At 43.8% G+C, this 11677-nt stretch overlaps 1 protein-coding gene across 1 annotated transcript in view; it reads right to left on the minus strand.

Annotated features, from left to right (window-relative positions):
• The window catches only part of rbfox3a (RNA binding fox-1 homolog 3a), a gene marked incomplete in the record, with an annotated part of 614011 nt that overhangs the window by 501014 nt on the left and 101320 nt on the right, over positions 1-11677 (minus strand).

Genomic DNA, 11677 nt, shown 5'->3' on the forward strand with positions numbered 1-11677 from the left:
TGGATCTATTGGTAAGAGGATGCATCAGAATGGGGCGGAGCTGGGAGCTTGTGGCCCCGCCCAGAGTATTTTCTTCATCGCAAAATTGATTTTTTTCAAACTGAATTTCTTCATCTGCTCCTGATTCACAACAAACCCTAATTCATAACTACTGAAAAACGATGTGGTTCCCTGGATTAGAAAAACGATTTGGACACGATAATTACAACTTTATTTCGTTTTCTAAACACCAGATATGATGTCACAGAATTCACAAATCAAATCAACACAAACATTTTACAATTTCAATGAATCCCCGGTGTTCTGATGAGGAAAATGAGGATAGTTCATGAAGAATTTGATTTAAACATGTTTTTTTTTTTGCAAAAATGTGTCAAACAGAATGCATTGTGGTCTATATTTGCTAATGTAGTGAGCATCAATGTACACATGAACAGCACTAAAAATAAAAAACGATGATAATCTGTACATTTCTGCCTCTCGCCTACCGTACGTGTTGTTTAAGTGTTCACTGTGACCTTTCACCCGCAGCATACCCATAGATACGACTCAGACTTTAAAAAAGGAGATAAATATAAAACCAGAACAAACTCCTCATATTTTGTCACATATTTGAAGCCCAGTTGATTGAGTTCAGTAATTATAACTGTTTTAAAACATTTATGCTAAAAAAACCTATAGTGGATTTTAAAAGCAGTTCAGACATGATGTTCACCACTTTACTTTTGTTTTGCTAAACGCCGGATAAGATGTTACCAATCTCACGAAATTAAAATCAAATAAATACGAAAATTTCACGACATCTTTTTGTGACTCTACTGTGTTCTGATGATTACATTTGTAGACAGTTTGTTGAAAAATTACATTTAAACACATTTTTTTTTGGTAAAAATGTGTTCGACTGCAATGCATTGTGGTCTATATTCGCTAAAGCAGCTAGTTTTTTGCAAAGACTGCTGGGAAATTTCTAGTGCACTCAATTTTGAAATTGTAGATTCGGACACAGGCTGCATGGTGCAATAGGCAAAAGACGAATGTGGCGCCCCCTGCAGGTAATTAGATTCAGACGTCCCAGCTGGGGCTCGCACCGAGTTACTCTGCGTTTTAGGTACATGCGCTAACTGAGTGCACCACCATTTTTTTAATCATTTGACAGCCTTTATTAGAAACACATTTGCTAAATGTACAGTTTGTGTGTAAATTTTCTATTGTTTATACAGTATCTAAATTTTTTTTAATCACGATTAATTTTTTACCTGTTTGCGATTAAATGGTTAACTTTTTTTTCTTTTCATCAATTCGTGACCTTTTACATGAAATAAGTAGTCCATCAGTTTAACAAAAATAAATAAATAAAAGTGATATATAATCATTGTGATTTATCGCCCTCTCAAGAAGGCGCCACCCTAGGCGATCGCCTAGGTCACCTATGTCCACAGTTGGCCCTGTTCAGACAGCACTAGAAAATTTCAAACTCACTATATAGAAAGTAGGGAAGGAATTTGGACACAGTCAAAATCTAAACTTTCTCCTGTTTTCGTGACATGGACCTGAAAGCGTGAGGTGACTGTGGGGAGGAAGGACTCGAACGGTGAATCGAAGCTTTGATTTGTCTCCGTCCAATCAGCTGCAAAGGATTCCTGAGGTGTTCTAGGAAAGCACGACTTCCTTTTACACAACGATTGTGTACAGGAGGGAGGAGGGGACAATTTTAAGACCCACATCTTAAAGTGATGTCATAAGTTTGGGTTTTCATTCATAAAAACTGTCAGTTTTTAAACTCAATAGAAATATCAGATTGTTTTCAATGAAGCAAAATATTTGAATCTAAAAACAAATCTGTACATTTATGGAGTTTTCTAAACTGTTTTAGCACAAATTTATGTCCACTAAAAAATCCCCCCTTTTCAAAACCTCAATAACAAAGAGTAACTAAAGTTTAGTTACCAACCTCATCATCATTTTGACTTTTAGCGACTGTGCGGGTCATTGCTCCATATTACAGATGTTTAATTACCAGATCTGTACCTGCTTTGAATGTGATTAACCTGCAGTTCAGTGGTTCTAATCCCAGACTTCCTGCCCTGCGTACGTGGGAGGCGTCTCAGGCCTGATTCAAACGAATGGCTCGTTATCGGGCTCCTCCAGAGCCTAATGAAAATCTGACCCATTTATTTGAATTAAGTGTCTCTGAGCTGGGAAACATGTAAAACACGCAGGGCGGACTCTAATAAAAGCAGAGTCTCTGCACTTTGGGATCCATAAATATTCCAGCCCGACTCGGTAAACAACGGAAAAACTGAGAGATTGCAATGTTTCCAGACCTGAACATATGCAGAGAATAAAGCACTAAAGCCGCCAAAGAGTCGTTTTGTTTAACGAACTAAACGAAGGCGTTAAAACGGGCGTGGGTTTTTAAAAAAACAACCAAAAAGAACGTACATGAATGGAAGTTCAGCGCTAAACTGAGACGACAAAAAAGTTAAAATGTCTTCATCGATGCTAAATCCCTCAGAGAAGAAAAGTCCCAAAGATCTCTGTTCTCTATTACTTTGTAGTTTAAGAGTAGTTCTTTAATCTTCTACCAATAGTTTGAGATGTTTTCATTTCTTCATTGCACTAAAGTTAACACAAACATCTCTGAGGGTGTCTGAGACTGAAAATCCACTGATCAGACCGAGTCCGTTTACTTTGGTCCATATCGAATCCTGAACCTCCAGTTTGGTCTGTATTCAGATTCAACCGGACATTTCTGCTTGAACCAAAGCTTGTAAACAAAACCACATGACTAAAGATCTCTTCAGCCATTGGCCAGGAATAAGGAGGGCGTGGAGAACCGAAGACGACGGCTAAGAAGATACGCCGATAAGTGCGAGAAAAGTTGCTTTAATGAGCTTTCATCCATCTGACCACATTTCAATGAGTTGCTGCGTCTCATTGTTGCGCCACTGCTCTGTTTACATCCCATAATGCCCGGCGACGGTGGCTGTTTTGGTTCAGTTGTTCCACTCCGAGCGTGGAGTCTATTCAAACTGAGGAAACTCAGAGCGAACTGGAGCTCAGTACGATTGGAAACAAACCGAGAGGACCTCAAAAGACGGGTCTGAGAGCGGTTCCTGGTCCCGGACCAGAGTCCATTTGGGCGAATTCAGACTGACGATCGGTTCTGGATTATCAGAGAAAACAAACTGGTTCGCTTCAGAAAACGTCATGATTTCAAAACAGTATCAGATTTTCTTATTTTACTTCTCAGAGAATGAATTTTTACATTTTCAAAACACAGTATGTTTTTGCTGAAATATTTAACTCAAACTTTTTCAGTTTTTATGTATAAATTCTTAAACAGCACCTTGAATGTTACGTTTATGCCTAAAGCGGTTCGAACACCAAATCCGCGTTTGGCACTTCTCTTAATCCTCGTCAAATCTCCTCCTGGAAACCAACATGTGTTCATGAAGGTGACACTCGCTGAGAGTGGGAGGAGCTACGGTTAAACTCTTCAGCTTCACCACAATACGGAGGAGACGGACGATCCTGAGAGATCAGGTTTATTTATCTTAAAGATCTCTACAAAGGATCAGTAATCACATCTCCATGTTCATGAGATCATTCAGAAACTCTCCTGGTACGGGGAGCGTCATCATCGACTGACGGCGCTTTCAGCGGTACTTCTGCCTCTGTGACCCGGTTTGATGACCTGCTGTCCCACATTAGTCCAAAGAGGAAAAAATAAGAATACAATTAGAGGAATTTTGTATTATTATTATTATTATTAATAGGGGCGGCGATGGTGAAGCGGTAGGGCGGTCGACTCGTGATTGGAAGACTGTCAGTTCAATTCCCGCCTTCCCCGCCCATGTGTCGAAGTGTCCTTGGGCCAGACACTGAACCCCACATTTTCTCTGGTGGAAGGTTGTTCGGCAGTGTCATCAAAGTTCAGGAACGATCAGATTCGCCTCCATGTTGGTTCTTGACTCCGCCCACTGTTCGCATCACCAACACATCATAGGTCAAAGCTGAGTTGTCCATTGGTTTGGGCGACGCCCAAAACACATTACTGAGCTGCACAGAGATGATCAACTCTGTAGGTTTTTACATCCTGTTGACCTGAAGACGTCTTGTTTGATCAACTCTACCTCCAGAATGAACAGATTTTATGTGCAAAACAAAACTTTGGTAAAAAGTTTTATGAGTCAAAAGCACAAAAAATCTTATGCTGCACAACATTAGTTACTAGCTGCACTGAGAGGATCCTGTTTGACACAGAGCAGCTTTTATTTTGAAAATAAGTTATTAGAGCTTCTGTCAAATGAAAAAAAAAAAATCCTATTTGGAGAGATGCTAGGTTCTTTTTATATTTTTGCTTTTGTTTGGGCCAAAAAATAGATAGAATTCATATTTATTGTTTAAAAAAGAAGGTCATGAATGCAAATCCACATTTCTTAAAGGTTAAAGACTATGCGGCTCCTTCTAGGTTTACATCAGTAGAAAACAAACCCAAATGTTTCTTTACTGTTACAGGTTGCAGACTCCTGGTCTAAACCAAAAAGAATAAAATTATATTCTTAAATCAATAACAAAAAGTTGGTGAGAGTGAAGTTAGTGCGGTGAAACCCGGATGTTTCACAGCTTCTGGTGCCCTCACAGATGCAGATGTCTTTAGTTACTCCAGAAATGACCTTTTATAAAAACACACAAACCCCTCACCGCCCAGATTCACATTCCACAAACGTTTGCCTGCAAAACAGACAAAAAGCCATTAAGTGCTGCTTAGAGGTGACCTTTATTTTGAAGAGCCGTGATGTGACATGCTGTGAATTAGCCACAATCAACGCTCCGGAAATGTCCGGCTCTGCAGGTCAACAGTTGTGGCCGCCGCACTCACAGCCATAAATGTATGACAGAGCACGCTCCCAGGTGCAGCTCCGCCCCCGCTCCACCGCCGCCGCCGTCAAGGTGAAGCAGACGCACAAACGAGGAAAGTATTGATGTGATCGAGTTGGGATTTTTGCTTATCACCACAGTATCAAGTCACCTTGTTCTTTTATTTTTCCCCTAATCAACTGTCAACAATGGCGCTATCTAACCCTGATATGAAGCCAATTAAAGCCCGCCTCAATCCGTGGCGCCGCGGCCTGCATCCTAATGGATTCAGCCTGCAAGTGTGGCGCTCTCCGGGAACTTTTTCCTCTGCGGCGAGCGGCGGCGAGCTCCACTTGTTTCATCACCGGGTTGAGGCGGAGGGTGAAGCTATTGACACACGGAGCCGCGCCTAAGCCACTTCACATCCCGATCGATGGCAGGTCCACTCCACTGCGAGCGCCGCTCCCCTCGCCAAGGACTGCAGAATGTTCACTTCCTGCTTTGTTCCTCCATCAAAACTCCGCTGCAGCTCGCCGTTTGGCTGCGGCGGACGCCTGAAGCAGATGGCGGGCTATTTATGGACGGCGCCTTTTAGTTGTAGTAGATTTTGGACTTCTCCAACTTGAGCTAATCTCCTCGGGGAGGGGCTCATTAACCCGCCGCCCCTCAGGATGAGGCGGCGTTCGGCCTTGATGTCCGTCGCTCTTGTTGTGATGATCTTCACAGGAGACGCCTTCAGACCCGTCTGCGTCCGGTTGCCATGGCGCCGTGTCTGTGGCGTTTGTGGACCGTTTACTGATGTAAATAAACCCCCACACGCCGGCTGACGCGGGTGGGACTCGCACCAATCCTTATCTTTCATTATGAAGTTTGCGAGTCGACGTGAAGGCGCAGCAACACCTTATCGCCGCGGGCGCCTCGCCTGAATTCAAATGGATCTCTATCTCTGTGGAATCCATTGCAGATTCCTCTCAGGGCCGGCGGAGGTGGAGGGGGGCAGCTGGGGCTCACAGGTCAAGTCAGATTAATCTCAGGCTATCTGATGGGTCCATCCCGAGCCGCTCCATGTGTGAGAAATGGCACATTTTAGATTACAGCACTTTCTGTAAAAGCCTTTAGCTGTCCGGCCCGTCTCAGCCGTTCGGAGCGCTCATTCCATCTCTTCTTTTAAGGTCATCCCACTAAGTCCCATCGCTCCCGGGTTCAAGGGCAAAATAAATCAGCAATGACACGAGGCATCGGGGCTTTTGTGGGGGCTCGGCGGTCCCCCCGTCAGGCTGAGAGATCCTTTGTGTCTGACGCTGGCGTTAACAGCCGGAGTCATTACGTTAATAGCGCTGCCACCAGCGCCGCATGAATAACGCCTTCTGTGACGGGTTACAGAGCGCCGCAAAGAGCACAGGACTGTTATTAACCATAAATCCATAGATGGAACTCGCTGTACATACGGGGGAGGGGGGCTCTGTTCTCTACCTGTTGACTTGTTTAAGGATTTACAAGTCCGATCCAGAACTGGATCCTCTGGTGGTTCTGGAGGTGTCACAGCTCACCTGAACCAACAGGAGAACTGGAGGGTGAACGTCTCTGCTCACCTGCAGATGAACTCTGGTGCGCTTCACTTCAGTGTGAACACAGACTATGACTTTGTGAGTTTGGAAAAGAATTAAAATCTAATCTGAAGAATGCAGAAGATCGCTGCCCCTCAGGGTGGATTCGGACGTCTGCAGGTGAAAAATGGTCAAACCTGTGCGCAGGTGATGGTCTGTGGTCATGCTGTAAGCGCATAGACTGTAGGGGACTGGCCTGAACGCCACCCTGGTGTTACAAACAGGAAGTACCCAGACAGCAAGACCAAACTGGCCTCAAATTCTATAAACAAACGTAGATTCATGAAATCAAACCGTCTTTGTTCAGATTTCATGAAGAACATAAAGAATGTCATGAAACTTCAAAATATTAAATGTGATTTACAGCATTTTGATAAACCCTTAATTTATTCTTCATCATGTCTTTACATCCCCTTTTCTTCATTTTTTATTTTATAATAGTGTATTTTAAATATATATATTCACATTTAATATGTGACTTGTTGAACATTTTCTACAACTTCTTCATATATTGTTAACTTCAACTTTTGTTAATAAAAAAACAAAAACTAGTCGGCCTCAAAGGTCTAAAAGCAGGAAAAACATGTGGGCTCCAATCAGATCTGTCTGCAGTTTCCATGGTGACCCCACCTGTGCCCCCGTTGGCCTAAATGGGCGCTCGGTGGGCTGGCTCTTTTTGGCCAATCCCCCTGATGGACGGGGCAGCGAGCTCCGATACCCAGATGTGGCGGAGCGAGTGAGTGCTGCCACCCCAGGGTCGCCGCCCAGGCTGCCAATCCCTGGGGGGCGGAGCCAATGTGGGCAAACACCGGTGGGGACACCACAGAAATACAGAGAAACCCAACTGGACCTGCATGTTCTGCCCACTTGGCCGTGCCGGCTGGATTCCTACCGGCTCCAAGAAGCCGAAATCCCACAGACTCCCTCAGAAATAAACATTCTATTGGTCAGAATAACCTTTTTTAAAAACATCTTTTTGATAATTCTATTTTTTATGGAATTTTTTTTTTTTGCTGTAGTTCAAACTGACCAATCAGATGCCTCAATAAACCATCTGGTGCCCGCTGGCCCCCGTTTGAGTGACAGATTCTCCTGAGCCGCTTTCAGTGGAAGGGGTGTGGCCTTCAGCTCACTCATGATTGGTGGCAGCAGTTGCCATAGAAACGTTGACTCAGACTAATCCCTGTTGATACACAGGAAAATGGGGGGGACCTGGTGGCAGACAAGATGGCTGCTGGAAATCATCAGTCGGAAGAAGGTCCAGAAGTGGAACATCAAGGCCCCACTCCGGCACATTTCAGTCAAATATATTAAAGATTAATATAAGCCGTGTCCCAAACAGATCTTTGCATTTTAAGATATGAGCCTTTAACACCTGAGGTGTCGGTCCAAAAATCTCTAACAAACTGTAACTCCTTGATCAAAGTGAATCAGCTGACCTAAACAGAAAAGTGACTTTCCAACGACATTACTAATTCCAGCACATTACTAATATAATGTTCTTTTCTCATTTGCTGATTCACTTTGATCGTGTAAACCAGGAGCGTCAAACTCAATCCCACAAGGAGCCAAAATCCAGAACACAACTTTGGTCACAGGACAGACATTAACTGAATACGCTAAAACTACATCTTTAAAACTTTGAAACCGTAACGTTTACCATACTTATGAACTAGATATATAGCATCACCTGTAATAATAATAGTGTGAATGCTGGAAGCTGAATTTGGCCGCCATCTTTTCTGCCAGCAGATCTTCTTGAGAAAAGTGATTGAATTGACGTCATTTCATGAGGCGTTTTCTATCTGTCCATCTGTTTACGGTCTGTGTGCAGGAGACGGGTCGTGGTCAACAACAGCAGGTGAGTAAAGGTGAAGCAGGTGAGACGGTCAGAGGAGCGGCAGGACGACTTGTCTTTGTTTCCCGCCCATCAGAGTTTTGTAAGACGTTTATCAGCGTTCTCTCTCTGCAGGTTTTACTTCGTTGATCTGGTGATCTCCAGGATTCAGATGTAAATAAAACACATTTTCTTAGAGCTGGAGGTGAAAAATAGTTCAGACAGAAGATCATTCTCCAGCGTGGAGAACGTCCCGCTCACAACAGGAAGTGACACCCAAAATAGATATATAACTGGTATACATGGACCGTTTAAAACTGACGGCGTGTGAGTGTCAGCTGATGATTGGTCGATTCCTCGGGGACGCGCTGGCATAAGCGAGCTCTTCAGTCATCAAAACAATATCAGTCCTTGAAGGTTTTGGCGTCGTCTTTATGAATGTTTCGCTGCTGAGAACGAGCCAAAAACAGAGACGGCAACCCGGGACAGGTTAGAACGACCCGGGGCCACAAAGGGTTTAGAGGGTAACCAAACAGGACAGGTGGAGGCCGACTCCAGCCTCAGCCCAGATTTAAACAAACTGCAAAAAGGGGGAGGGGCTAGAGGAGGCGGGCTGAGTGAGGAGGTGTGGTGAAAATAATTTTATTTAAAAAAAAATCTCCGCCTTTCTAGCCATCGCAGAGCGATTTTTGCGATTCTTGGCATTGTGGGCCAACCTTTGCCTTTTTGGCGGTGCGAGGCGACCTCCGCCACTCCTGGCGTCAGCATTGCAGAGTGAGCTCTGGCGTTTTCAGCGTCGCGTGGTGAGCTCCAACGTTCTCGTCGTCGCTCAAACGGTCGTGTGGTGCGCTCCAACTCTCGAGCGTGTCAAAGATGGGCGTGGCTTTTATGCATGATGACGTCAAACTTCTGAGACTTACACCAATTGACCAATCACAAAATCCAACTGTAATACTTCGTTTAACCTGTAGGGGGCAGCACACAGGCGGTTTTAGACTGTAATTTCAGGAATTAAACGACTTTATTTTAAATTGTATAAAATGTGGCCCTTTTAGAGTCCGATTTACCGAGGTCAACAGACCCCACTGTCATGCTGTGCGTGACGAGGCAGACCCAGTTGCTGGAACCCGGAAGGAGGATGTGAGACTGGAGAGGTTTTAAATAAAGTTTTATCGCTCCGTGCCGGGGGACCGGTCTGAAATCAGGGATGGGAAGGTCAATAACGGCGAGCCATGCATGCCGGATCGTCTGACTGGCACATCAAAGTTTCCCTCCGCGGCGCTCAGCACTGCCTTCCTCCCCATCGCACCAATTTAGCGCCGTCCGAGGGGAGCTCCCTAATCCATGCTTCTGAAAATGCGCTTAATCAACCTCTGATTAAGAGGGAGCACGCCGAGGTGTCCAGAATCACCCGTCTCCCCCCAAACACAAAAATGGGATGTTTTGTCCCTCTCAGACGCCGCCAGCCTCCTCGGCGCCGTTTGGGCCCGACGTTCTTCCTCTGTGGCCACCAGCAGACGTTCAGCTCCCTCCTCCTTGTGTCTGCTTTAATGTTGTTGTTGTGCGCGTCCCGCGGGCGTCCGCCGATGAATTAAACATCAGAGTGTCGGCGGGAAGGGCACGGATTCCTCTGAAAGAGCGGAAAGAGGAGCGGCGTTTGAGGGGAGCGGCGTGGAGGTGACGGGAAGCACGAGGGCGGGGAACCATTGGGGAACCACTTTGACCTCCAACATCAGAACGCCGGCGTGCATACTCAACTCTGACGGCGGGTGGACTCAGAAGTTTGACGAGGCGCTCCTCGGCTCCGTATCGACCCGCTCCACTTTTTTATTGCCTTCACACTTTCCCACAATCAGAAGTGGATTAATTGACTTTGATTCCGTCGGCTGCAGAGGACGACCATCAGGGTATTGCAGAATCAGGTGGGTTGACTTTGAAGATGAGGGGGGGGGGCATTTTGTCTAAATTAACTCACAACAAAACTATTTATCGCTTCAGTCAATTTTTAGGGAATCAGAAGAGGACAATTGAACGTTTTGGAGTAATCAGATTACAGGGATTTAGAAACAAGATTACAAAAGAGTTGGAGAGCTAAGCTCCGCCCACAGCTGCACATCTTCAAATGAGAATTCTTGGATGGTTGAAGGAAAACATTTGCATTTGTGAAGCTCATTCAAACTAAGAATTGATCACTAAAAGACAAAAAATCAGCGTTCACGTTTGGACATAAAAATGTTGCGTTCTTAGTTCAAATGTTTTACATGTGGAGGAATTGGATTTATTAGTTGTGTTTTCAAAGTTTTGTTAATGAAGTCGTGTCTTTATGCTTTTATTCTGAAGTCTTCATTTCAGCTTCTGCAGTTTCACTGAAACATGAATGGTGTCTTTTATCAGAAAGTTGTTCCAAACAATAACAGTACGTCCTCAAAATCCTTCATTTATACCAGACTAAAGGCCCACTCTAATGAAAATAGAGTTTTAACACGTTCTTGTGGTATTTTTCTGATGAAAGAGGACACAGATAGAAAATTAGACCTAAAATTCTGATGATTTATTCATGCACATCACTGTGAATCAGGAACAGACAAAAAAAGAGTTTAAATCAGCGTATGCCGTTTTAGGAGTAGAGAATACACTGAGCGGCCCACAAGCTCCTCGCTTCACACTGCAACAGAGAGGGGAAAGGGGGCGGGCTTACTCTGCACCAACCGTCAACTCAGAGGTGAATTTCTACTACTGCTGCTCTGCAGAAACTATGTCTTAGAAAAAAATAATCATTCTGTGTGTCTTAACATTTTCATCATAATAGACGATATATATATATATATATATATATATATATATATATAAATGCAAGAATTTCTGAGTATTTCTTCATTCACATCGTGTTGGATCAGAAAACTGGATGTTTGAAAAGTCTGGGGCTGATGATGTAACTGCTTACTGGGCGAGTCAAAGTCCCCCAAACCACGAGGTGTCAAACGTAATCGCTAAGGTCCAAAATCTAAAACACACCAAACAGGATAAACATTTATTGAACACAACAAAACTACATTTTTTAAACTTTAAAACTGTAACTTTTTAACATAATTATGAACTAGATATATAGCATTACCTGCGATAATGTTAGTGTGAATGCTGGAAGCTGAATTTGGCCGCTGAAGATGCTGAAATAGATAACTGAAAATGCTGAAGCTGAGAGAAAGCTAAAATATTAGCTAAATGCTAAATTGACCTAAAAAAAACTATTTTAAAAAACTTAGGTAAGCCAAAACAGCTAGCATGTAGCCCGAATATTTTCTAATTGCTTTGATCCAATATTCCTCGTCGGTATTTTTGCACCGCTAATGTTAACGTGGGGCTATAAGCT

Source organism: Oryzias melastigma, linkage group LG8, assembly GCF_002922805.2.
Source record: "Oryzias melastigma strain HK-1 linkage group LG8, ASM292280v2, whole genome shotgun sequence".
NCBI lineage: Eukaryota > Metazoa > Chordata > Actinopteri > Beloniformes > Adrianichthyidae > Oryzias > Oryzias melastigma.